The 26,857-nt window shown below is 41.8% G+C and overlaps 1 protein-coding gene across 11 annotated transcripts in view; it reads left to right on the forward strand.

Annotated features, from left to right (window-relative positions):
* FOXP1 (forkhead box P1) overlaps positions 1-26,857 on the forward strand; it is a 602,646-nt gene that overhangs the window by 255,981 nt on the left and 319,808 nt on the right. For 9 of the 11 annotated variants that reach the window (XR_010842504.1, XM_067043615.1, XM_059077906.2 and 6 more), the window contains one exon: positions 20,855-20,915. The exons of the other annotated variants lie outside the window; for them this stretch is intronic. The gene's annotated coding sequence lies outside the window, so the exon portion shown is untranslated. The remainder of the gene's footprint in view (positions 1-20,854; positions 20,916-26,857) is intronic. 11 annotated transcript variants of the gene reach the window in all.

A 26,857-nucleotide genomic window follows, 5' to 3' on the forward strand; every position in this document is an offset into this window, starting at 1 on the left:
AGAGGTTGGCTTTTATCCTTTCGTCACTTAAGTGATGCCGTTTCTTGAGTCTGAGGCTGTTGTTGACTGGCACCGGCTCTCTTGTTTTAACACCAATTCTGCCAAAGATTGCAGTTCACGGGTTTGACCCATCACGGCTCTTTGTTTTACGCTGTTTTGAAGACTGCTGCAAAGTTTGCGCTGCTCGAGGTGGGATGCGTGATGAAATAATTAAAGCTGAAGTTTAGCAGACCACAGATCCAGGAGAGGGAATGGCATTAAGGTCCATCTAAGACCTTAATGTAAAATTGTCTTATAACCTGAAAGCTTTTTGTGCAGAGTCTACATTAGGGCACTGTTAGTAGGGGGACGGTAATTGCATTTTTGGTGGATAGTGAATTTCAGTTCTTACTTGTAAGAAGTCTATTTGATTACGTCCTTATAGCTTCCTTGCTCATTCTTTTTCCTTTGCAGTGTATTATGAATAGTAAGGTGATTTTACTTAAACGGAATGTAACGTTTTTTTCTCAGATGATGTCTCAGTCGTTCACATAATTATCAACCATGATAACATTTTTCATATCTTCAGAGTTGTGAACAAATACTCTGTAGATGCGATCTGCTTGACCTCACCTTGCTGCACGATTTTAGTGGGGAGAGGAATTAAGAAGGAGAAAAGTTGATTTTATGCAGGAACCAAAGAATTGTTGTCATTGACTTTGTTTCTAGAACTCATCAACTTTATTCTTCGAAGGAGAGAGATTAGTTGTAGACCTGAAACTAATATAATGTGTGTCAACTATGCCTCAATAAACAACAAAAAAAAATCATTTTAAGATATTTGAAGTGGTTTTAATAGAATGGGCATCCAGGTTACCAGCTGAAACTATTGATTAGACACAGCACTATCATAAAATGGAATCATTGCTCTATGAGGAGAAGCACTGTATGCAAATGGAACCAGTAACGCGGGGGGCATAGATCTAAAGAGAGATTAGAGAATGCTTCTTGGAGCAAGTGGCGTTTATTTAGGCCCTTGTCACGTGGGACGGGTGAGCCCTCTATAGGGGAAGTAAGACGGAGTAGTGATTGGTGGTCTGTGCCAAGGCTTGGGGCTGGGAGGGTGCAGGGTGTGTGTTATTATATGTTATTATAGTGTCTATTTATGGTAGACTGAAAGTCCGGGAGCAGCAAAAGGTGCAATCAAAAGACCAGGCAGGACCACCAACACAAAGGACCTTCTGAGTACCTTTGCACATTTCACCTTGACTTTCTGGCCCTTAGGAAGCTAAGAACTTTTTGTTTTTCTATTGTTATTATTTTTTTGCGGTACGCGGGCCTCTCACTGTTGTGGCCCCTCCCGTTGCGGAGCACAGGCTCCGGACGTGCAGGCTCAGCGGCCACGACTCACGGGCCCAGCCGCTCCGCGGCACGTGGAGTCCTCCCGGACCGGGGCACAAACCCGTATCCCCTGCATCGGCAGGCGGACTCTCAACCACTGCGCCACCAGGGAAGCCCTAAGAACTTTTTAAGCATGGGTGAGACATGCATCTGGGAAGCCTATGGCATTAAGCAGCTCCATCAATTTTGAGATGCCTCCCAATGCCAAAAGTAGTAAGATGAGAGTGAGGGAAGCTATCCAAGAATTGAAAAGACTTTGCAAACTTGTATTTTTTTTTTTTTTTTACAAGTTAGTCTTCTGTGTAGATTGGTTTGAAGAGAGCAGGTACGAAGACAGGTAAAAGCCTCCAAAAGGTCCTTGTAGGAGTCCACACAAGGCTCTCTTGGCGTGGGCTAGTGAGTCTTGATTGAGATGAAAAAAAGGAAAAATAATTGAACGCCTTTGGTTGTTGGATGTGGTGGAGGAGGCATCAAAGCAGCCTCCATAGTGTGTGGCCTCATTTACTGGGTGGATGGTGGGAACATTCGCCTCCCTAAGGCAGGGACCGTGGGATGGGGACTCCTTGGGCGCTGAGGAAGCTGGCGGATAGTGGACGGCCGGGGTCCCAGGGAGGACCCTCGGAGGGGAGCGGGATTTGAGAAGAAGAGAGAGTTGGCCAATGCAGCTAACGGACCAGGTCAGGAGAGACTTAAAACCCAGTAACCTTGGCAACAGAGCCGTGGTGAGGGCCGAGGGAGGTGTGCGAGACGAATGCACGGAGAATGCAAGTGTAGACAGTGCTTTCTGGAAATTTGTGAAAGGGGAGAGAGAGAGAGAAGGGGGCTTGGGTCTGAGAGATGAATCTCCTAATTTTGTTTTGTAACAGATATCAAGGTCTCACTAGGATCTTTTCCTTGACCTTATTTAAAATCTCTAAGTTTCAGAACTTTGGATGCCTTTCTGACTGGTAGCTCATTAGCAGCAAGTTGGAGGCTTTGGGGAGGGAAGCAGAACGGGCATGTGGAGGGGTGCACATGACTGCAGTCTTTAAGGGGAAGACCTGCGAACGCAAGTCACAGCCTTGTCACTGTGGTCTGGGGCTTTTGGTGTAGACAGAGTGAGCCCCACAGAGTTGAAAAAGCTCTGAGGCCGCTGTGGGTATAAAGCATGCGATGGTTATTGAAAGTGTATGTGTCTGACAAAGATTTCCATCAAAATGTGAGGGCCAAACAAGTTGTGGTGCCGAAGTGGTCAAGTGGTTTTCTAGAAAATTCACTTCATGGCAGTATCACGGCCCCCAGTACAACTGTAAGAAATACAGTCACTTTAAATCGTCTCTGCCCTCTTTTTGGACACCATGTAATTCTAGCCCTTTTATGAGTGTCCTCCTCAACCCTAAATTTGTGTGCGCTTCCCTAATGGAACACGTCTTTGCACTCAGGAACCATGTTAATTTATGGTGTATTTTGGGATTCTGAGGAATGCAAAATGGGGCGGTAGTACGACTTCTCTTTGTTTTACTCTGCAGAGGTTTTTACTACCGGGTTCTTGACATCTTCCACCTTACTTTATCTTTAATTTATCTTTAACTGGAACCATTTTGTCCCTTAGCTCTATTCTAATTACCTCTCAAAATGGTCAGTTTTACGGGCAACGCATGACAGAGAAAATGCACAAAAAATCAGCCAGCCTCTCCTGACATTCAACAGCAGCCCACGTCTAAATAGTGGAAAAGTTTATTTGCTTTTTCTGAGGATGTGCTAAGTGATTTTGCAGTGTGAGTGGTATGGCCTTCTAGCTCTCAGGCCTGCATTTATTAAATAAATTTGTTCTCTAACTCAAGTGTTAAGTGTGTATGATGAAACCTCAAAGGCAATTTCAGTGATTGCAACATGCAAATATTTTTTAAATTATGTAATTAAATAGGACTTGGCCTTCGAGGTCCACAGAAGTAATTTATTAATTGAACAGTCTGATTTAATTGTACGTTATTTTCATTTATTCAGGGAAGGGCTTGCATCTTCTGAAGAGAGAGGAGCCTCTTGTGCGCCTTGTCACTGGAGGTGCAGAGGTCTGTCCAAGAAATTTTTAGCACCCAATTAAATATTAACCGAGAAGAGAGGACTTGTTCCTTCTGTCCCTGATACTCTGTTTTGATGTCTGAGTCTGGTGAATTTAAAGGAGAGAGAAAAAAAATCTTGTTGGGTAAAAATTTTTTGTAATTTGCTCGGTTTATCATGACATTATTTAAAAGTGAATCACTCTTTTCCTCTTAATTGTGCCAGTGTACAGGGTCATATAAAGTAAGCGCATAAAAAGAGAAGCCCCTTGGATTCAGCGATAGCTTCATCCAGCTACAGCTACAGCCTTGCTGTATCTGTTTCCTTAAAATGTCATTTTAAAGGTATTGTGGTTTTAGAGCAGCAGCTGTGACTGAAAAGTATGTAAACTAAGCTGTTCTTGCTCATATCATTTTTATATTCTTATGTCAGACCAGAAGGCTGCTTTAAATTTATTTTTCATTGTGTATTAGTTCTAGAGCCCGTTTTTTTTTTTTTTCCTTCCTCGGGAACATATGTTCTTTGGGACTTGTGATACTCGAGCGCTTAGGAAAATAACAATTGTTGGTGGGCGGGGGGAGAAAACAGGTCTCAGAATAGCTTTTTTATTTGCATATTGTATTTGGGAGAAGGTGAATCTAAAAAATGAACTTTCACAAGGTAGAATTGGGGCGCCTAGCATCTGTGTTTTAGGAAGTGGAAGAATTCAGGCAGACTGTACTAAGTCACGTGAAAGGCAGTAACTTTTAGAAGCCCAGGTTGCTTTCCCAAAAAGAAAATATTTTTTGTTGCCATTAAATATAGTTTATATTGCTACTTCAGAACTTTTTTTTTTTCCAGTGAGCCCCATCTACTTAAATTCTTAGTTAATATTTCTATATAGTTACATCTTTGTCTCCAGAGCTTGCCTTTACAAATTCTCATTTAATATGTGGTGGTGGTATTTATTCATACCATGTGGTACCTCTCACCTGATCAAGTGACAGCGTGGTGTCACGTCAGCCAGCAGAATGTTGGAGTGACTTTTGAGTAACGGTGTCAAAGAAGGTACGGAGGGTTGAGGGAAACGACAATAATGAGATTTTTTTTTTTTTTTTTCCCTTTTCCATGTATTTCAACATGTATAATGCCTTGACTCTGCTGTGGAAATTTGGAACATTGGATAGAGAAAGATTTCCTTTTCCTAAAGAGTTGTAAAAGCAGAGTAGAAAGTCTGAGCTATTAGAGCTTTCCATGGTAAATATAATTTGATTACATGTGTTCATAATTTCCCTCAGAGCTCAGGATTTCACTTTGAGAGCTGTTTCACAATGATAGATTTCTTTCCAGCTTTTGAAAACAAATTTAGCCCTAAGGATTTTCCCTGAGATTCCACTGATTTGCCTCCTGACTACAGGCCCACATCTGAGTGCCCCAAGTGGGGAAAGTAACTTGGGGAGGAAGGTGGGTTCCTCACGGGTCTTTTGTTCGGCTTGTCCCAGGCCTCCTGTCTCTCCCTGGGCTCCAGGGAGTGGCTTCCTCCATCCATAAGCTAGCTCGTCCTCGTGGTCCTTACATCACAGCCTTGGAAAAGGGCTTCTCGAAGCATCGGCGCTGTTGCTCAGCATGGCTAAGAGGTACAGCAGAGATACTGGCCACGCAGGAAGGACACCAGGCATAGCACTGGGGGCAGGGTGCTAAGACATCCTTTTCTGTGCTTCTGATCCTAGGAAGTTCAGGGCAGTGGCCAAGGGTGTACTTGGGTAACCCGGGGGCAAAGGCTGTTTCCCAGCCTGTATACGAGTATTTCAGTATTTTAACAACTTGTTCAGGTGACCACTGTGTCCCAGTTGAACATCATCCCTGAGTACCACTCTTTTTCCCCACAAGGAGACTGAGGTGTGGAGAAGGGAAGAGGATTACCACATTCTAGCGGAGTCGCTGCTGCATCCAGGAGTTAGAAACACATTTCTCTTCCCTTCTGGGGAAATGTTCTTTCCGCTTGACTCTGGCCCTTCTTATCTAGGGTGTGGAAAAATCTCTTTTTCTACTGACTTCAAACCAGAGTTGATTAAAAGGCGTTTTCTTAGGAATAAAACTGAGAGGGAAAAAACAAGATGCCTGGAGCACTGAAGTGAATGACTTTCTAGAAGAAAGTTAGCTTGTTTAGACTCTAGTTCATATGCAACAGGCTCGCACAATCCATGGGACATCTGTGATTCCCGTGTCCCTCGTCTTGCCTTCTTGCTGTTCACAGGACCCTGCTCCAAAGTCTCCTTTCGACCTGATTGATGTTTCCGATGGCCATGTCCTCGAGCCGTCGCTTTTCCACATTTGTTGGGAGTCAGAGGCTCTTGTCTCTGCTTTCTTCCACATCACCTGTGTGGTCTCAGTCACACAATGAATCTGCTCCCCAGGAGGGAGTGCCTTGATGAGATCCCCTCGCAGGTACCTTTCAGCTCTAAAATGTGTTTGTTCTTCTCTCTCATCTGAGATTTTTCCCATATAAGCCTTACTCCCTCCACTTGGAAGTCTGGACCACACAGTGGGTGTAGAACAAATCTGAGTTTTGGTCATGAAGACAAAAGACAGCTCATTTGACCCCCCCGGTCTGTTTTCTGGGGGGACATGCTGGTCTTTTGTCCTTGGTAAAACTTGGTCAGGGAATTTCTGGTGAAATAAATCTAACACTTCGTATTCTAAATGGGGTTTGTGCTGTATTATTATTGTTGTTATTGTTATTGATGTCACTCATAAAACTCCATGGAATGACTGACTGGGTGGGGGGTCCATGGCCTCTTCCCCACCCCACTGAAGAAGCTCATGAAAGATTGTGCGCTATAGAAAGTGCCTCAGCAATTAAATAGAAGAAAGCCTGGTTCCTATAAAGAGACGTGTTTCTATATGGAAAATATGAGCCTTTTTTTTTTTTTTTTTTTTTACATGGACCAGGTGTGGATTAGTTCCCTGAACCTTTCACCCAGCCGTATTCCCGCTTGTAATTCTTCTGAGGCATAGTTCAGCCAACTCAAAGAAACATGTTATTAAAGGTGAGCTGAAAGGCATTTTAAAAATAAACAAACTGTTCAGGACCCTAAATCAGTAACAGAATCTATATGCACAGACTTGAAAAGTACGAGAAAATGTGTTTCAGTACCTTTGGGTTTCGGGCCAGATTCTTCTCTTACCTTCTTTGAACATGGCCCCAAAGTCCGTTTTGGTCGTTGGCGGGACAAGCAGTTGCCACGCGCTTGGACTGTAGCTGTCTTATTATAGCTGATGATTTGCCCTCCACTGAGACCAGCGGGACCCCAGGCTTAAGCCTACGATTCTCCAGCTAATATTGAGGGAGAAAAAGAAATACTTTGATTTTATTTTGGCACTGTGTTGTTAGGTTTAAAAACTGCTGTATGTTCTTTCCTTTTTCCTAGCCTGTAGCATGGCACAGAACCAGATATTATTAACAACTTGTAGAGATGATAGAAATCAAGCGTGGGAAGTCGTTTTAGATTTACTTCAGTTACATTATCCCTGGTTAAAATAACAGTGGCTATCTTTTCCTTAGCACTCACTCTGTGCCAGGCACTTTTCCTTCCCTTTCTTTCTTTTTAGAAAAAATATTTATTTATTTTATTATTTGGGGGCTGCGTCGGGTCTCCGCTGTGGCACGTGGGATCTTTCATTGCGGCACAGAGGCTTAGCTGCCCCGCGGCACGTGGGCTCTTAGTTCCCCGACCAGGGATCGAACCAGCGTCCCCTGCATTGCAAGGTGGATTCTTAACCACCGGGCCGCCAAGGGAGTCCCCAGGCACTTTTCTAGGCACTTTTTAATGTTAATGCTCTTATTCCTCAAAAGCACCTTCCGTACTTATCCTTCAGCCCGTTTTGTGGATGAGCGCGGTGCTGGCAGAGGAGTGAGGTGACTTACCTGAGTTCACAAGGCCGGTAAAGCCAGCAGAGAGCTGAGTTTCGAACTCTGGGACTTTGAATCTGTGCTTGTAAGGTCTGAACTCTTCTAGACTAAACTCTACTGTGCGGTACTATTTTATAGAATACTGAGTTTGAACTGAAGCAGCCCCAGGCAACATTAAGAAATAAAGATATTCATCCCGTACATCCTGGGCCTTGCCACCTTCGCCCCGACCCGCCAGAACTGCCATCAGGGTTTTTCCCTAGTTAGAAGAACTTTCTGTCTGTTTTCTTTTGGTTGTTTTTCTAGTCTCTTCTCAGCCAAGGACTGGGTATCACTTGTGTCCTGTCACGCCGCTTCTCCCTCGATTATCTTCACCTCCCCCCTTGTGATCGTGGGACTGCGGAAGGGCATTCTCCCGTGTTTAAAGTAATTCCAAAATTCTGGAACAAAGGAGGGAGGGGCAATTTGGGGGTATTCTAGGAGTCTTCCTGGCCCACTTTTTACAAGGTGAGCAGTTCCTTCCCCTGTTCCCCAGGGTGGATGCAGAGCTCCTTTCCGAAACTCAGAGTGAGCTGAAAGGAATCACCCCATCCCCACCTGTGCCGCTTTACCCGGCGGAAAGGAGAGCGGCTTCAGGCAGCGGCTGCATCTGGTGCACTTCTGAGTTAGCTTTGCTTCATCGAAGGCCATGCGCTGAGTTTGTCAGAGTCATCTGCTGCTTTTCAGCCGTTCTTGTTTTAGGAACGTTAACTTGCTGGATTGGGAAAGCAGCAGCCCATGCAGACAGCCACGTCGGCCTCCTCCCAAATGTCCCTCCTCGTCTTGTCAAGTTCTGGGGGCGTCTGGCAGAGCTTTATTGTCGTCAGGATTAAAGGTTCCCTAGTATCAGTGTTGATATGGCATCCTGTACCTATCAGAAACCTTTTCAGCCAAGGAGCCGAGAGGGTGAGCCCCACAGGGTTCTAAAGTATCCTGGCATTTCTTAGTGTATTTCTAGTGGGAGCCAGAGAGATGGTGAGCTTTGGAAGATGGGAATGTTCTGTGTCGTGAACATTGCGGCGGCAGTTTTAAGACTGTGTACTCTTGGCGAAGCTCATCAAGTTGCACACATAAAATCGATGAATGCTGTTGTATGTAAATTAAGCCTAATACTGATTTTAAAATATCTTCAAAAAAAAAAAAAAAAAAAAAGAGGGGTCAAAGTTGAGTGTAGAAGGGAGCTGGCATCTGCAAATGTCAGAGAATTCAGGAAGAGAGGCCTGGGAAAGGAAATGGGAAGAAAAGGAGCCAGGAAAACTTGCCTCATCATTTGGCATTTCTCTGGTGGCCAAAAGGTAAGCTTCTACTTTCGGGTCACTCGCGAGCACTGGGGGCACGTAGCTGCCAAGTTTTGCGGTTTAAGGACTAATAGAGTCAGGATGTGGGTAATACCGGGAGAGGGCTATTTTCAGGGAAAGATTGCTGGGAGGTCTTCCCACCTATAGGGACTGTGTGAGTGGGTTCATGCTTGAGTGTCTCTCCCTGGGTGAACATGTCCAGAGTAAAGTGCAACTCCGGAGCCACTTTAAGGGTCTTTTCTACGTGCACCCGGAATGTTAGCCGTTGTATGTGTAACAGAGGAATTAAGGAGCTGGGGTGAGATCCAGGATTCTTTTTATTCAGTTTACATGGCGACTCGTGGTGTTCAGTCCATATATATTTATTGAACAATGACCGCGTGTAGCTGCTGTTCTGTATTAAGAGACAGCATGCAAGGCAGATGAAGTCCTTGCCTTCATGGAGTTTATATTCTGTTAATTTGTCCCAAACTGAAATGCACACAGTCAAGATGAATCTGCCGGGTTTTATCTGTTGCCTAAACTTTCCCAGAAAAACCAAACAGAACGTTTCGCCGAAGATTGAAGCCGCCAGGAGCCAGATGTGGCCGCGGGAAGAATGTCTTCAAGAGCTTGTCGTCTGGCTCCAGCTGTGCTAACCTAGGCCTGCTAGGCAGCCACGAGTTGTGTCTGCCAACTGGTGGCCAGACGTGACTGCAGGTTTAAACAATTAGCGGATTCCTTCACCCGGTGGCCGGATTCTCTGTGTGTGTCCTAAGATTACCACGGCTGTCCAGACCGGGAGCCTCTGTGGTCCCGGGCAGAAACACCCACAAGGGAACTGAAAATCAGCCCCTTGAGAGAATAGCCAAGGCCTTCTTATCCTGGAACGTGGAGAGGGATTCAGGGGGAGACCATTGTCAGCAAGAAAGCAGAAATAAACCAGACGTGGCCCCTGCCATGCAAGTCTTGATTCCAACCAAGAGCTCCTGCCTGACCCAGAGCGCCTGCCTGTAGCCTCTGCCCCTGCAGCAAAGCAGAGGACAGTTGGCCTGTGAGGCCTTCTCTTTCCCAGTTATTGTGGGTTTTTAGTTGTTGCTTCTTTGTGAGAACCATTTTTGACAACCTGTGTTGATACTACCCTCAAGAGATTTCCATTAAAAGTCTTAATTCCTACCTTTGAAAGCAATTGGATACCTACAGATGTGCCATGACTTTTCACATATCTACGTACATAAATGTGTACGTGAATACGATGCTTCAGCCTACGTGGTGTGGGAGATTTTTTTAATAAACTGTGGTGTTGCTGGTTTCCTGGAGTAGGCAGTTTCTGTTGTCATATGGGACATGATGATTTTGAGCACCCATTGTTCAGCCAGTTCCTGATACCACAATAGTTGCTCAGTAAATGTAGAATGAGCCGAATAAGGAAAAATTCCAATGTGCATGCTGACGTTCAAGGACAGTGATTCAAAGTGAGTGTGGTTATGTCACATAATAACCGAGGGAAACAACTTACAATTTAGAGCAAAAAGACAAAAATAGTAAAGGTGCAGTTGGAACACTTGTAGCGTTCTTTTTTCAGACGTCGACATCTAGTGTCCGATTATCACAGAAGTCACAAGACGGTGGAGATGAAGATTTCGAAGGGGGGTTCTTCTGAGCCTAAACTGATCGATCCTTGTGGGGACATCTTTATTACAGCGGAGTTCCAAGTGGTTTTTCAAAGAAGCCCCGCTCTGAATAAGTAACAAAGACAACAAAATGGTTCAAGTGAGGAAAAATTTTAAGACACTAGTGTATGTGCAAAAATCAACTTTTGCATTCTGAGTGCATTGTGTAAATTTGCTGTGCACGAAACAGAAGTGAAGCCATTTGGTTTTGTGGTATTGGTGTGGGCTGGCTGAGGGGGGTGGGGGAGAAAGTTGAGGCATTGATAAAGTATGCGGCGAGCCAGATGGTTGCATTACACGTCTTTTGTGTTCTTGTTTGCTTCTTAAAGCAGTTGCAGAATTTGGCCCTTGGCGATATTTCTTCGTGCTTCTGTGTTCTGCTACGAATTTACTTTTGTCAGAGTCCTTTGAAAGAAAAGCCTTGCTCTTAAAAAAAAAAAAATTTTTTTTTTTACTTACATTATAAACTTGTGAAGTCAACAGTGTGTTCATAAAAATATTTTTTAAATGTTACGTATGTTAGTAAATAGCAGGAAGATCAGCTTTTCTTTTTCCTTAGCACAGTAACTTCAACCATATTTTACTTCCCGTTCAGAGATTTTTGCAAAATAATGGAGGTGATAGAATCGATGGCGGATGGATGGAGACAGACAGACAGAACAGCTATGTTGTTATTCCAGTAATAATGGGGCTTATCTGATGAGAGATTTTAACGTTTCTTCTTAGAACAAGTTGTCAGGTTGTGGTTTACCTATTGTGTTTTACCTGTGAGTCTGACTTGGTGATATTTAAGTTAAGTGGGAATGCTTTGGGGTTGGTTGGTGGGTTTTGCCTGTGTGTTTGCTTGGCATTTATTAGAACTGTTTATCACACCATCATTGAAATTTATATTTATTTCCTACTAAAAGCAAATTGTATTTTGCAGTCACCAGTGGAAAGTATTTTTAAGATATTCTAACTATATAAAGGATGATATTTTATCACTGAATGCTTTTAATAAGGAATTGCTTTGGAGCTAATTCTTTCCCATCATGATGGAATGCTTAGGATAATTTAATGTCCTTTTCACAGTCCCAGTTTATCTCTTACCCCCCACCCCCAACTTTTTTTCCCCTTCTGCTCAAACGAGAGAAGAGCACAAATGTAGGATCCTTGGGCCGTGGTTTATTCTCCTGTTGTGCACAGATTTCCAGTCTCAGTTGGAACCTGTGGTCCCTGATGAGAAAACAGGAAACTTAGAGTCCTAACCTTATTGAAATCGCTGCCTGGTTTAGTCACAAGTCTGAGGCAACTCCTTCCAATAATGAAGCCATTGTACGCATCATATCTGATCAGTTCTTGAAATGTTTTAGTAAGTCTATCTTACAACATTAGAAGAAGATAATCAGCAGCCTTAGAAGGTCCCCATCTGGACTGTAGAGTTCTTTTACTGAAAGATGTTTTGCCTTTTTGAGATAGCTCTCGCGCGTTTTATCATCTGTTCCGCTGAGATGAAGTGCATACGAAAAGTCAGTGACTCCGAATCCATCTGTTGTTATTATTTTCCACTGATAATTGGCTTGAACAATGAAATGTCTGTGTCTTCACCCTTTGAAACTGTACACCCTGTTTATTTTCTGGAGGTCTCACTGCAACTCCTCTAGCCGCCCCCCACCACCACCATTTTCCCCCTTCATTCTCTCTCAAGCTTGCAGCGAGTGGCGCTTGTGTGAGGATATGACATCTTTGACTCTGTGCGTCAGTATGTATCACTCAGCATGTAAAGCTTGCATACGGGTTTTTGTCACAATCCCTATGCCTGTGCTGTTTGCTCAGGGATCCAGTGCTCTGGCGGCAAGGAGCTTAGCTGGGGCCACAATGCATGGATCCCTTACCTGGCTTGTCGTCTTTATTTCACTGTCCTCATTAAAATATTAATTTCGAGGACAGTATCTAATACCTATGGAATTAGATACTACCTATAATTGTGTAATATATTCAGCTGCATCCAGGTTTGCACGATGCAGAGCATTAATATTGGATTCCGCTAACAGCATTTCCATTAGCTTGCTCAACCAGTATGAGATAGAGATGAGCTGGGGAGCATAACTACCTGCCAGAACTGCCAAAACAGTCATTAGAAGCTCCACTGGGATGGACAAAGGCCTTTTTTCACAGTGATATACTGATTAAATTTTGTTCCATGGTTTATTTGCATCAAGGTTAGATCACTAAAGTCTATGCAAGAGGGTTATCTAACACCTGACTTGGAAGGTCATTTCAAGAGAAAACAGGGAAGAGAACAGGCATCTTGAGTTTCTTGGGGACCCCCTCTTAAAGAACCTCCTGTATTGTATTTCAGGGGACTTAGGGAATTTTCAGATTTTTCTCTCCGTATTATACCATAGTATATGTTTAAGATTGGTTGTTTTTGTTTGTTTATGTCACAGTTTTTTAAAACTTTTCAGTAATTTTCTTTTGCTTTGGGGGCAGAATGATAGAGCCAGGAAACAGTGTGGTGTTAATAAAATAAAACCCACTTTGGAAATAGAAAGCCACCCTGTTTCCCTTGGCTAGCGTAATCGTGGTACAGCCTCTGAGGCTGTGAAGGACCCGTGACCTACCCTTTTTTAGTCCAAGTACTAATGTAGGCACATCCTATGGAATAGCAGTGCTGGATTTGCCCCCAGAGTCCTATGTGGCATTAAAAGGATGTAGACGAACATCATCTGATTTATGTTTCAAATGAAATCATTTAATGCCGCAAAGGTTATTAGAAAATAATTAAGTTACTAAGACCAACATGTAACTGGACCATACAGTAAGAGGTTAGGGGTGGGTATGCGTTGACTCCATGAGCTGAGAAAATGCAGTAGTGAATTCCTAGTGCCCGCGTGTTTTTCCTCTTGCTTAAATTCCTTGATTCTAAGGACAAATTATGTTGAGGTATGGCATATTTTCTGCCAAAATGGAGAAAATTGTTGACTGTAATTATGTTATTTAATTGAAATTATAAGTGGTCCAGGCCACTCAGTTAAAAGCATTCTTTCTAATATATGGGTAATGTTTTTCAATGAGTGGTCATGGATTGATGACATTTGAAAGGCAGGCATTTGGGATGTATTTTGGAAGACTCAAATTGTTTTTCTTAAATCATTAGTGAACTAAAGAGTATAAAGGGACGCTTTTTGTTTGGTTTATTCTCTTTAATTAGATATGTGTGAATATTCTGTGTGAGAGCATATATATGCACGTATATGCACGTACATATATGTGCATGTATCTGTGTATATGTTTTATATGTGTAAATATTTACACATCGATGCAACAGATCTTTCTGGAGGTACAGACTCACAAGGATCAGTTTATAACGGGGCAAAGCAGAGAAACAAGAGGTGTATTTCTGACCTTAAATTGTGGCCGAAAACATGTGATTGTTTAAACCTCTCATTGAATATTAGAGATCTAAATTCAAGTTACAGTAAAACTCTGCTGATGTGTCTTACGGCAAGTTCTTTTTGGAGTGCTAGAGATACAACAATAGCCCTGTATTCCCCATGCACCCCTGCCCTGCCCGCCCTCCGCCATACATCCCCCACCCCCAGGAGTGAGTTCTTAATTACTAATGAATGCAATTCATTTTAATTGTTATTATAGCAACAGAACATTTAACTGTCTCCTGTTTAGTCCTTGTCCTTTGGAACAGGCAATGTCTCCCGTCCGAGAGAGGACAGGTAGAAGGCACAGCGGGCGTCTGATTGAGCCAGTTATTCATTTGCTGAGTGTTTGTGTTTATGCAAAGGGGCCTCTTCCTGCATATTTAATCTAGAGTAAGGCAGTGGCTTTTGTTGTGTTTAGCCCACATACCTTCAGTCCTTCCTCTCACTGCCGCCAGCCTGGGAGCCCGGAGAGCTCGCAGGCTTCCCAGCGACTGCACTTTCTCCCTTGCAAACTCTCAACTTTCTTCCGTTGTGTGAAAATTGCCTCTCCGGCCCCAAAGCTTCCCTTCCTCACCATGAACGGGTAAGTGTGTACGAAGCCAAGGCTGATACTTTTGTTTCATTTTCCAAATGTTGAGAGGCTACTTTGCCGGCTCTTCTGGTCCTGGTTCCTGGGCCGTTTGTCAGTTGCTTGGCCGCGTTGAAATAGACAAGTACAGGTGCCTCTCAGGAAATGTGGCTGAATTTTCAACTGGCAGAGAGAGGCTCTTGGGAACTGCCGGGCGGGGTGGGGTGGGGGCAGAAACAGAGAGAGGAAGATGGGGAGAGAGAAAGAGAACAGCTTTATTATTCTTTGTCCTAACAAATCCTGTTTTGTAACTGTCCTGCAGATAATGCTGCCATTGTTTGCTAAAAGCCTTCAAACCGTGTGTGAGACCGAACTGTAAGAAAGCAGTGAAACTCTGCTGCTGTATTGTCTATCCCCAGGCCAGGGTCCTCCCCGAAAGTCTGTGCCGGAATAGGAAGGGTTTTCTTCAGTGGAAATCGAATCGTCTCTTCATTGATATTAATAGCACACTGGAGATGTTGGCCGTGCTGTGCAGAGCGGCGGTTGGGAGGGAAGGAAATCTGATCTTGCTGGGGGGAAGATGACAGCCTCTTGGCCCCTTGGTGGAGGAGACATCTATCCAGGCTCAGCCTGCATAATGGCATCCTGGCTTAACTGTTTACTCTAGGAATTTGAATCTTGCGCTGTTGGCTTTACTATCTGGGGTCTTGATATTTTTTGTTCCTGTACTGTCTTTAGAAAGTACGGTGTTCAGGGTCTTAATCCAGTCTTTTTCAGAAGTGAAATTTTTAAAAAGAGAGAGAGAGAGAGAGAGAGAGAGAGAGAGAGAGAGAGAGAGAGAGAGAGAGAGAGAGAGACCTAGAGAAATTGACACGCTGTGCACTTTGATCATTCTGGGGTGTGATGGTAGAAATCGTGTGAGAAAGTCCAAACTAAATTGCCACAGTGAAGAAGGATGAGCTGTCTAAGGGAAGATATGTCCTGTGTAAAGATATTTCAGAGGCTAGGAATTGTGTCCAGGGTCTGAAAGGAGTTTTCATTGCGAGTTAACTGTTGCCTCTGTTTGAGTGACTCTTTTCAACAGAAGAGTGTGCTGTTCCCCCGCAGGTCGGAAACCGTGAGAACGTGAATCCAATTTCATCAGCCTTATTAAAATATGGAGGGACTTGGGTCTTCTTAGGTACAAATCAGTCTAGAGACTTAGAAGCATTTGTTAGCAGTGAGGCCGCTGAAGGTTTTTAATAATAAAATTACAAATACCCTGTCTAATTGTAAGTATATGACTTTTATGCTCGGTTTTTAAGGGGAAGAATACTTTTTTTTTTTTTTCATGAGGAAAAGTAACTCCGCCAGAGCACCTTCTGTGATTAGCGCTATTGTATTCTTAAATTTTGATTGATAGAGATAATAGTTTTCACTTAAAAATACAGACAGGTACTTTAACTTTCCATGACAATAGCTATTTGCATTTCTTTTATCTTTTTGTTTAACATTTATGGGGGCTGGGATGGATTTGATTATTAACTCTTGTTGCACACACTCCGCGTAAATCTAAAACAAAGGCTTTGTTAGGGCTTCAAAGAGAAAACAGCAAATATTGTTTTTAAGTTTCAACATTTAAAGCGTGCTAAGGGATACCTATAAAATATTTTCACAGGACCGTGACCAAGGTTTTGCTTTCCTTAAAGGTAAGAGAGAGTGGTTTTTTCCAAATAAGATGGGCCAACATGGAGTTGTGAGGGGCCTGAAGTAGTTCCACAGGCAAGCCTCGGCCAGGTTTTGCCTGTACCATGGGGCTTACTTCATGTAGAGTAGTCCAGATTCTTCTTACTAGAACGGACCCCAAGTTAGGTCCTCTGATTTAGTTGAGGGTCCCAGAGGGTGGGGAGAAAGGAAGTAAAATGTTCCTCGCAGCAATAGGAGGGGGGCGTAGGGGCAGTGCTGGATCCCCTGTGGTAGATTTTTCTTTGATAAAGAGAAGTAAAAGAGACGTGGCCCCTTGTAAACCAGCAAACCTGGGTGATGGCCAGGGTCGCCTCTGGTCCCAGAGACCTGCTCGACACAATAGTTTTCCTTTTCTTTCTTTTCTTTCTCATTTACTTCCTTTTCCTCTTCCTCCCCACCCCGCCTGTGTACTCTCCCTGTATCTTTCCTTCTTTTCTTCCTTCTTTTCTCACTTCCTTCCCTCCCTCCTTCCTCTTTCTTATTGTAATAAGCCTGACTCAGTATTTGAAGTTATTAGAGCAGAGGAAAAAACAAACAAACAAACAAACACTTTCAGGTTGATTTCTAAGTGGATTTTCTTGTCTTGAGTGCAAGAAAATGAAGTGACCCTTGTATTATCATTTCTCAGCTAGTCGAGTTTGTGTTGAAGATAGTTTTGTTTTTCTAGGACATCTTTGAAAAACAAGACAGAAAAGCCCACATGAGTTAAGATTCACAGGTTAAAGAGACAGCCATCTCTTGGAAATTGGCCCTTTGAGATTTTCTGTTTTCTCAGATGAAGTATATGACATTTGATGGGGATATTTGGGAGGATGGGAAGTTTGAACCCCGTTTCTGGACTTCGAGAGAAGGGTTGCTCTAGCCAGAGATGAAAGTCCTAACTGCCACCTTCATCATGGCGCAGGAGCTGGCCTTCATCGTCTTCTCATCCCAGGGACAGTGACACACAGTAGGTTCTCAGCCAGCATTCGTTGGACTGAAGGTTGCAATGAAATAAGGTGCCTGTCCTTCACAGTCTCTTGTATACTTGTACACAATGAAATATATTGCTGAAATCCTGATGCAAGTCATTTCCTTGAGCTGCCATGAACGAAGAGGGAGAGATATTTTTAATGGCAAAAAAAGAGCGTATATTGTTCATTTTTCTTCTTGTGAGATAAAATCACACCTCCATGTTTACCTGCACCTCGTTTCCAGCTAGGCCATACCAATTGGCAGGATCACACTGGTTAAATAAAGGGCAAATATACTGTTAGAAAGTATGAAATTGAAGCACTGTAGTAACCTAAGGGGTCTAGAGAGTGAAGGAGACAGAGGAAGGGGAAGGTACATTAGTCTCCTACCCCAGGGATCTCAGCTGAAGAGTAATGTCATGGTCAGGGTCTTTAAGGTCATCAAATAGCTTTAGGTAAATAACATGATCGCAAACAGTAGTTAAGAGGCCACACTCAGAACAGTTTCTGGTGTTTACAGGATCTTAATTGTACAGAGAATGACATAAAGGAAAATAAGTAATTTCTATTTACCATATCCCTGGCTCACCTTTAAAAACCTATAACCAATAGGAAACTTAAGACAGAGAGAAAAAGAAAAAAAAAAAAGAAATTCATTTGGTGCCAGCATTTTTTTCTAAGAGGAGACAAGGGGGCTGCAGGGCAATATTTTTCTTTTTCTTTTTAACTTAAAAGCGTTACAGGGCTTCCCTGGTGGTTCAGTGGTTGAGAGTCCGCCTGGCGATGCAGGGGACACGGGTTCGTGCCCCGGTCCGGGAGGATCCCACGTGCCGCGGAGCGGCTGGGCCCGTGAGCCATGGCCGCTGAGCCTGCGCGTCCGGAGCCAGTGCTCCACAACGGGAGAGGCCACGACAGTGAGAGGCCTGCGTACTGCAAAAAAAAAAAAAAAAAAAAAAAAAAAGCGCGTTACATAATCGTTGAGTTTTTAGTTTTGGTGCTTGTGCTGCCAGTAAACATGCAGGTATGTAGTTGATATATTTGATAAGGTGAAGTGTTTTGTTTTTAATAGCAGTTTTAGAAATGGAAGTTTTATGCTTTGGAAAAAATGAAATGCAGATTTTTCTCCTAGTTGTTGATTTCTGATTCTTGTAGGCTAGTAATGAGGCCGACTCAGGCCCCAGAACTACTCCCTAATTTTCTTGTCTGTTATATTGACACATTTCATTTAATTTAGCATGATGGCAAACAGCTGTTGAACTATTAATCTTTTCTCAGCAAAGCTGGAAAAATATCTTTTAGATTACTTTGCTAATGTATACTAAAAACTAAAATCAACAGAAATAAATTAATGAGTGGTCAAATGTACATTTGCATTAAAATTTATGGAACTTCAAAATGGAAGAAAATAGGGTTTGTACCCCACTGCCAATTTTTTATGTCTAAGTAAAAATTAAATGTAGCCAAATTTGTATTGCTTTAGTGATTATAAGTTGGAGGGTCAATTGTATAATATTGTTAGTATTAATTTTTTTCCTCCAGGGAAAAATTATGCTTATAAAATCTGTGAGGGGGAACCGGCTTACACTTTTGCTTTATGTTCACTTACCTACTGTTCTAGGTAGCTATAGGTGAGTAGAGAAACAGACGCAGTACTTACCTGGAAATGTTCTGCAGGTTTGAATACAACCCTAGAGATAACTTTTTTCAAAGTAGGCATTTTCAGCAGTTTCTTTTGGTTTTTTTTTTTTTTTTTTTTTTTTTTTTTTTTTTTTTTTTTTTTTTACAAACATTAAATTTTAATAAGGTGCAGTTGTTTGCCAGGCCTATATGATCTTTGCAATGCAATCTTATCTGCATTGCAAAGTCTGATACTGTAGACCTGACTGCCAAAAATGCAAAAATAGATGCAACTCAATAGATAAAAATGAAAATTAGTTTAGAGTGCACACGTTGGAAAACATCTCAAGTGAAAAGGAGGGAGAAAAAGGGCGTTCTTGCCCTGAATTGAGTAGGGTCTGCCAGAGTTCACTTACTTTCCATTTAAGATTGGATGAGTGGTGGAGATGGAAATTTCTGTTGTGTGAGACGGTTGCCGTGCCTCGTGTCTCATGAGCTCTTCTTATTGGCATGGGGCGGGGCTGCTTTGTAGATCTCAGCATTACCTCGAGGACCCGACCAGACCATCGCAGCTCTGTTTTCTTATCACCGTTTGCGCTCTAACCAAGTTCTCACCGCTGGAGAAACCAATCCCTGGCGACACACCTCAGCAGTAAAGCACACGATTTTCATTTTCGATTTGAATTGTTTTGTGTCAAAACAAAAAGGTTTGGAGCAGGTTGCAAAACAGTAATTTCAAGTCCCAGAGCTAGGGTTTTCCCCCACCCAAATGGTGAACATTTATGGCGAAAACCTCCAATTTCCTCTTACAGTAAACATGAAAATTATGATTTCACTCAGAGCCTGCCTTTTTTCCCAATCTTAATGGCAAGAACCTGCATACACTTGCTTGTGGAAATGTCATAAATTGGCCTCCGATCAATTCCTCAAAGATAGTACACACCGAAGTACCACTTTCAGAGTTTTAGCCCTAGTGAAATAAGATTTAACTCTTCTCAATGATGTTTGCCTTTCCACATTCAGGGCCAACGGCCGAGGGATGAGCAGAGACATATTCTGTATCAAATTTAAACCACTTCATTACATATTGTTCTGAAGAGGAAGCAAAAGGATATTAACGTTTTAGTAATAAGATGGTATGACTTCACCATCTTAAGAAAATATATGTATATATGAGCATTTGGTCAATCGATGTGGAATGAATCCTGTACTCTCTTGGTAACTTGATCAAAATTAATAAAATATTTTTCTTTTCACTTGTGCCATATGTTGATCCCAGTTACATGGGCAGAGAGAGGCAGCTTGTAATGTTTCTTAAAGGATTATACACTGTTTTTGCATAAGAGAGTATGCAGATGCAGGAGTTAGATGTGTTCCGTGCTTCCTTTGTGTGTGTTGTCTTTTTTTTTTTTTTTTTTTTTTTTGCGGTACGCGGGCCTCTCACTGTTGTGGCCTCTCCCGTTGCGGAGCACAGGCTCCGGACGCGCAGGCCCAGCGGCCGTGGCTCACGAGCCCAGCCGCTCCGCGGCACGTGGGATCCTCCCGGACCGGGGCTCGAACCCGCGTCCCCTGCATCGGCAGGCGGACTCTCAACCACTGCGCCACCAGGGAGGCCCCCTTTGTGTTGTAGGAAGCTTGATTTCAATTGTTGATTTCATCTGACACGAGCCATTTTTATTGAACTTAGTAGGTCCGGTAGAAGTGTGCTAAGTGGAAAACGTTGTCGTGAACAGCTTTCACCTGCCGATGAACCCCCTCACCCCTCCGCAAGCTGAAAATTGTGGTGCTTTTATTCATTTTGAAAGGTCCAGAGTGGCATAAAGCATCTTCTCTATAAGAACTAATGCTCTTGCAAGGGGAAAAAAAAGTAAGCCTCTGCTTTAATGAAATTAGAGATGTCGTGGATGTTAACCAAACAAAGACACGTTCAAGTAGCAGTCTGGTTTCCAAAAACAAAGGCCTGTGACTCATATGTTATTCCACATGAAATAAATTGATAGACAACAAGATGAGCAAAAGTTCATAGGCACAATGTGAAATGCTTCATCTTGACTTTTTCCGTCCAAGTAGTTGTTATCTCATCTTGAAGAGCTCAAAGGCACGTGGTCCACTAAGCGGAGGTCTTGACCCTGGTTTTTATTAACTCTGAGAGTCTTTTGCCATTAAATAGAATTGAGTTCTTTGGTTGGTTTTCTTGCATCTCTCCCAGGCAAATAGGTGGTTGCTACTTTGTCTTGACATTCAGATTTTGATATTCTCTTTTGTTTTCAGGGTAAGAAGTGACCTTTTGAGGTGACTATAACAGAAGATTGCTTTACAGAAGCCAAAAAAGGTAAATGCAAATATGATTAGTGGAATTACATCTAGGACTCTATCTACCAACTTCTAGGCATCTTAATTCGGTTCTTTTCGGATCTACATGATTATCAAACATACATGTATTTATTTGTGTGTAAGTATGTAAGTAGCATATTTTCGGAGGCCTTTAAAGAAAAGATTGCTCTTAACAAATGATTCACGTAGTCACATTCCCCCCCCCCCCAGATATTATCAAACTTTTCCCCTGTTTGTGGAAGTCGAATTTTTTTTTTTTTTTTTGGTTGTTGACTTGGTAGGTTTAAAGTTAGAAAGGAATATTCACATCACAAAAGTGGTGATTCATAAAATTAACTTGCTGCAAACAGAAGTAACGCATGTCCGTCTTCTGGGCTGAAGTGGTGTCATCAATGGATGTTCATCTGGCTGCTTTATAATCCCTTCTTTCAGAAATTAATAGTCAGGCGCCATAGCAACACGCTGCGTTGATGTAACTGCCGCGTGGCGTGGGGCATGTCCCTGTGATGTCAGCGCTCAGCTGCCTTGTTCTCTTGACCTTGCTTGGAAATCAAATGAGTACTTGATTTTAAAATTAGAAGTTTTCATAGAGACTGGTGTAGCCTGATGAATTAAAAGCTAAGTTCAATTCTCTCAAACTCACTTCTGGAAGCAGGGGCAAAGAAAGCACTCTGGTTTAAACGGTTCTGGAGGCTACTTTTTTTTTTTTTTTTTTTGATTCCCAAAGTATCTCTCCGGTGAGGGCAGAGGTTGCCTCCCTCAAGTTCATCTTGCAGGTCACTTTCAAATCTGATGTTTCTCAAGGAGCAAGTATCTTCATTTTATTTTTGAGTCTTGGCCAGTGGTGTTTCCATTTGATGGAGTAGATTTGTGTCTGCTTTAAAACACTTCCTTGCCAGCCTGGTTACTACACAAAGCCTTTGCTCAGATCTTACCAAATTAGAGTTTATGAATTTGTAAGATACGGACTTCTTATTCTTCAGTTGAGCAAGTTTTTTGGTGAAACTTTGATAATATGAAGATTCTTAGATCGGTTTTGTTTTTACTCTCACCCAGGGTTTGGGGGTTCTAGAAGGCATTATCAAGGTAGGGATTTGTTTTTCCAGTTGCATTCTGGCACATTTGATTTGGGCCCCAAAAATCCAACCAAATTTCCGCATTTCACTGTCTTTGTTGTTTAAATTAAACCGTGTGGGAAGCACCTAACTGTCCTCCAAAGAGGATATGTTACCTTCCAGATGTTCTGGCATGGAAAGGGTTGATTCTAACCCGTCATCGGGGCTCTCAGGTCCTACCTAGCATGATTTCTGGCAAAGTGCTTCCCCGTTTCCCAGTTTTAGTCTACTTCAGGGCTCTGCAGCCTCCTGTAAAAGGCCATCCTGTCACTATGTCCTGTTTTGTGGGCATTTTGTCTCTGCCACGGTTAGTCAGCTGCATGTTGTGTGTTCTGGTCTCTGTGATCCCTGCAAGATCTCAACCCAAGCTGTTCCTCATTGAAAGCCATGCCAGGTGCTGAACTCAGTTTGTGCTGTTAGCAAAGGTTTCTGGTGCAGCTAAAAATTGTGATGAAACAAAGCTGGAAAAGTGGTTGAAAAGATGAAATATCCCTCCAGCTCCAAAAATGGGCTTAATGAGTAGGTCTTCTTTGTTTTATTTGGAATCATAAATTATTTTTCTCCTGACTGATGTCATTACGATGATGGTGCTTACACCCATGACGTGAAAATATTTGAATTTGTGCAGTATGATTTTTCCCAATTCCATGATACTGTTCAAGGTTAAAGATATCATGAGTCAAGGGCAAGTTTGGGGAAAAAAAAAGTTTTCAGGAATTTGTCATTAGTTGACTAAGAAACATAGTCCACGCGGAGGAAAAAACAAGCTTTTTTAATAATTACTGTCAAGAACATGGTGTATTATACAGTATCCTGCAAATCAGGACCGCTTTGTCAAATTCAAGGAGAATAGAAAAATTTTGTCCTCCTGATGCCTCCTTTCATAAAACAAAGGAAGCTGAACAACAAATTCATCTAATTTTTCTTTTTGTCTTGACTTCTAGGAATGTCAGAGTAAGAGTTTTTGCTTAAGCTTAGTAGTATTTTTTAACTTCAACTTTTTGTTGTTGATATTCTGCTTTTAAGTCAACTTCGTTTTTCCTACTTCCAATTAACATTTTATTGTTGAACTGGTTTTCTTCTACAATATCAATTCCATTTGTGTTTTGACTCCCTTTTCAGTTTCTTTTTTAGAAATAAGATATATAGACAAATAAAGAATAACTTACATGTACCCTTTTACCTCTTGACAAGCTCAAGGATCCTCCAGAAACTAATCCTTACATATCTTGACCTCTTATATATGAAGGAAAAAAAGATTTGTTAAAAATATAAAATCTAAAAAAATTTATTAAATGGATAGAATGCTTAGTCTTTCTTCCCAGTGAACAAACCTTAAACAAAGATGCTGTGCTGTCCAGTGATGGTCAAGAGACCAGTACCATCTTACACACTACTCAGGGGATAGAGATTTCAGATACCAGGAGCTCCTCAGTCAGTGGCATGCCCAAATTCGAAATCTGGGACTCATTAACAGTCAGCATAAATGCAAATAAATGTGCCTACAGTGGCGCTCTGGGAACAACTGGTTATGTGCATAAAAGTGGCCAGGAAAATTCAGAAAACCAGATGAAGACATTTTTCCAAGTTAGATTCAGAGATCTGAAAGATCATAACTAACACTCATCATACTTGGTAGTGATAGAACAAGTTCTTCCAAGTAGATCTGAGCACTTTACAAAATGAGTCTGGTTGCTGGCATCCCTGAGAGGTAGCCGGTAATCATTATAATCCCCACTTTACAAACTGGGAAACCGGTCACATTAGTAACTTATCCAAGGGCATGTAAAATATCACGACTGGAGCGAAAAAGGCAACTTGCTCTGGTCACAATTATATTGATGCCATTCTCTCATGGCTGCCTCGGTTTGGTGGTTTAATATATAGGTTTCTGTGTCATTTTTTTCCCCCTGCTTTCCCCAAACATTTGCAATTCACCCACACAGGTTTTTGCTAAAACTTCAAATCCAGTTTGTGAAATTCATTGTCTTGGATTCAGTTCTGAATGACAGTGAGAGTTAATTGATCATAATCATGAAGCTCATATAGATTACAGTTAAATGGTTATTCTTTAAATATTGGTCATCTTCAAACTTCATTTTTTGTGTTGCTTCAGTTTTATAGTCAACTTGTTAATGAGAAAGTGAAAAAACAATCTAAAAGAAAGGGGGATCATTGCCGTTTTTTTTCCACCCCCAATTTGCGCTATTTTTTTGTTAGATTAAGGAGTGATAAGGCATCTTTATAGACTTCACTCATTGTGTCTTACATATTACAAATTATTTCTTGGTTACGGACAAAGTATAAAAATAGCTATCCAGCCATTTTAAATGTATTCGTTGGTTCTTTGGAAGGTGTATATTTACATGATTCAAATGTTTACTTAGTGACAGTGATATTCTGAGTTAAATCCATTCAAAATGACCTCTTTATAGCATTAAGCATTTGAATTATTTGCCTATTCGTGAAGTTGTTATAAAGACACTGGGAAAGAGTGATGCCAGCTGACCACGTTGGCTGAAACGACTAGTCAGTTTAGTTAAGCGTTGAATTCCATCCTGCCTCCTCTTCACACTCATATACCCATGCCTGGGTTGTAACACTCAGAGTTAAAACTAGGCTGATATAACATAAAGACTCCAACATACAATGGCTTTAAATCAAATAGAAGTTTACTTCCCTGTCTCATCTAATAATCTGGCCAGTCTAGCTTGACTGGATGGGTTCTTTTCTCTTTTGTGCTTCTCTGCTTTGGGCCTTTGTCCTTATCTACATGGTTGAAATACAGTGAAGTCCAAGGCAAGCAATTTTCTTTGAAGCAAATGATTTAAAAATTGCACACATCACATCCATTGACGTTTAATTGGTAAGATTATGATCATTTCACAAGAAGCTGCAAGGACTGCTGGGAAATGTCTCTAGCTGGGTAGCCAGGAGCATGGGAGAATTGGAGAACAGATTTAAGGGGAACAATTAGGACACAAGCAACTTGATTGGTTGAAATGCCTCAGTCCAGTCATTTCATTCATTCATTCATACATACGTACACATGTACATACTATATGTGTATATACGTTCATTCTTACTGCAGGTATTTATTGATGATTGTGCGCTAGGTGCTAGGATCATAGCGCTGCATAAGAAGGATAACCGTCTCTGTCCTCCTAGAGTTTATGTTGTAAAGGGGAAGACAGACATTATGGATGATGGTGACAGGTATTCACAAGGGCAAATATTGGTTGCTCTGAGAAAGTGTTCTCTAACACGGAGACGAGGGTGTCAGGAATGTATGTATTTTACTATTATCGGAAAGCTAAGTTAGACTAACTTGATTTCCTTGTATCTTTCATGCCAGTGTCATTGTGAATGTTATTACGCATGTTAATTTTTTGTTAATAGCTTTATTGAGATATAATTCACACACATTACCGTTCACTCATTAGAAGTGTACTGTTCAGTGGTTTTTAGTATATTCGCAGAGTTTGTAACCATCATCACAATCTAGCTTTAGAACATTTTCATCACCTCAGAGGGAGACCCCATACCAACTAGCAGTTATTCCCCTCAACCCAGCCCCTGGCAACAACGAGTCTACTTTCTGTCTGTAGAGTTTTACCTTTTCTGGATATTTCACAGAAATGGAATCGTACAATCTGTGGTCCTTTGTGACTGACTGCTTTCCCTTAGCACAGTGTCTTCAAGGTTCATCCAAAGCGGTTAAATTTTTGACTGTCCTACAGCCTCAGAGTTGTATGAGTTCTTACTCCTAAATCCAGCAAAATGGTGGCCTGAAATATTCTCACAAGGGATGGCATTGGGGGGAAAATTACTGTTTTCATGCTGTTTATATTTCCATAGAAATAGACTTGGCCTCCCAACAGTTAAACTTCAGAATTTAAATGTTTGCATTTTAAGTTAGCTGTTTTTAAACATTGTTAGCCATAATGCTAAACTCAGTAACTCTGTAAACAAGAGCTGTCTCTCTTGAATGTTCGTTTCAAAGAAAATAAATTTTAAATATTGATTTCCAGAGAAATATGCTCAATAGAGTTCTTTTTCAAGCAGAAGTCACTTGTTGAAATGTACATGAAGGCACGTTTTGTAGTAAAAAGACAACAGTTGCAACAATTATCAAGTAGCCATATTTTGCACAGTGAACAGTAAAAATACAAATAACAAATGGTGTTAGTCATGTTTTCTAAATGACGTTTTTGCTCTCTCATCTGCCAAGGGCACAAATATCAAAACTGCCTACCTTGAGCAACTTCAGAAGAAGTTCTCAGCTTAGGTGAAAACCTAACAGCTTACCAGAGTTGTAGGAAGTATTGCCTTTCTTTGGCAATTCAGAAATCTCAGAGAAAATCTGAAGCTCAAAAATGTATAAAAACAAAACCCTGTTTAGGGTAGCACATCTGCGGTAACCTTGACTGCATGCTTTCTAATGTATCTAGTAACATCCAGGACCTTAAAGGAGGAGATGGTATGTGAATGGTAGAATCCTTATTTTGAGTCTGTTTTAGAAGTTGACACCTTCTGCCCAGGGCTGAGTTTGGATTTGAAGTTGATGGTGTCTTTTTTGAAAGTCTGCTGGTGAGTAGGACTTTCATAAACCGAAAATGAAATTAATCATTTAAGTTTGTACTTCTCTGTCCTTGATCTGAACTATTGTACTTCCACGGCCTTTGCATGGGTTGAGAGCGAGGGGGAGAAAAATGAAAAACTTGAAGTATTTGTGCTCTATTCAGTTGCACTCTTTTTGAAGTGTGAAGGTTATGCAGACTTTCCCTTGTATGTTGTATATTAGCATGTATGTGGTATACGATTA

The sequence above is a fragment of the Kogia breviceps genome, chromosome 10 (assembly GCF_026419965.1).
Source record: "Kogia breviceps isolate mKogBre1 chromosome 10, mKogBre1 haplotype 1, whole genome shotgun sequence".
NCBI classification, from domain to species: Eukaryota; Metazoa; Chordata; class Mammalia; order Artiodactyla; family Physeteridae; genus Kogia; species Kogia breviceps.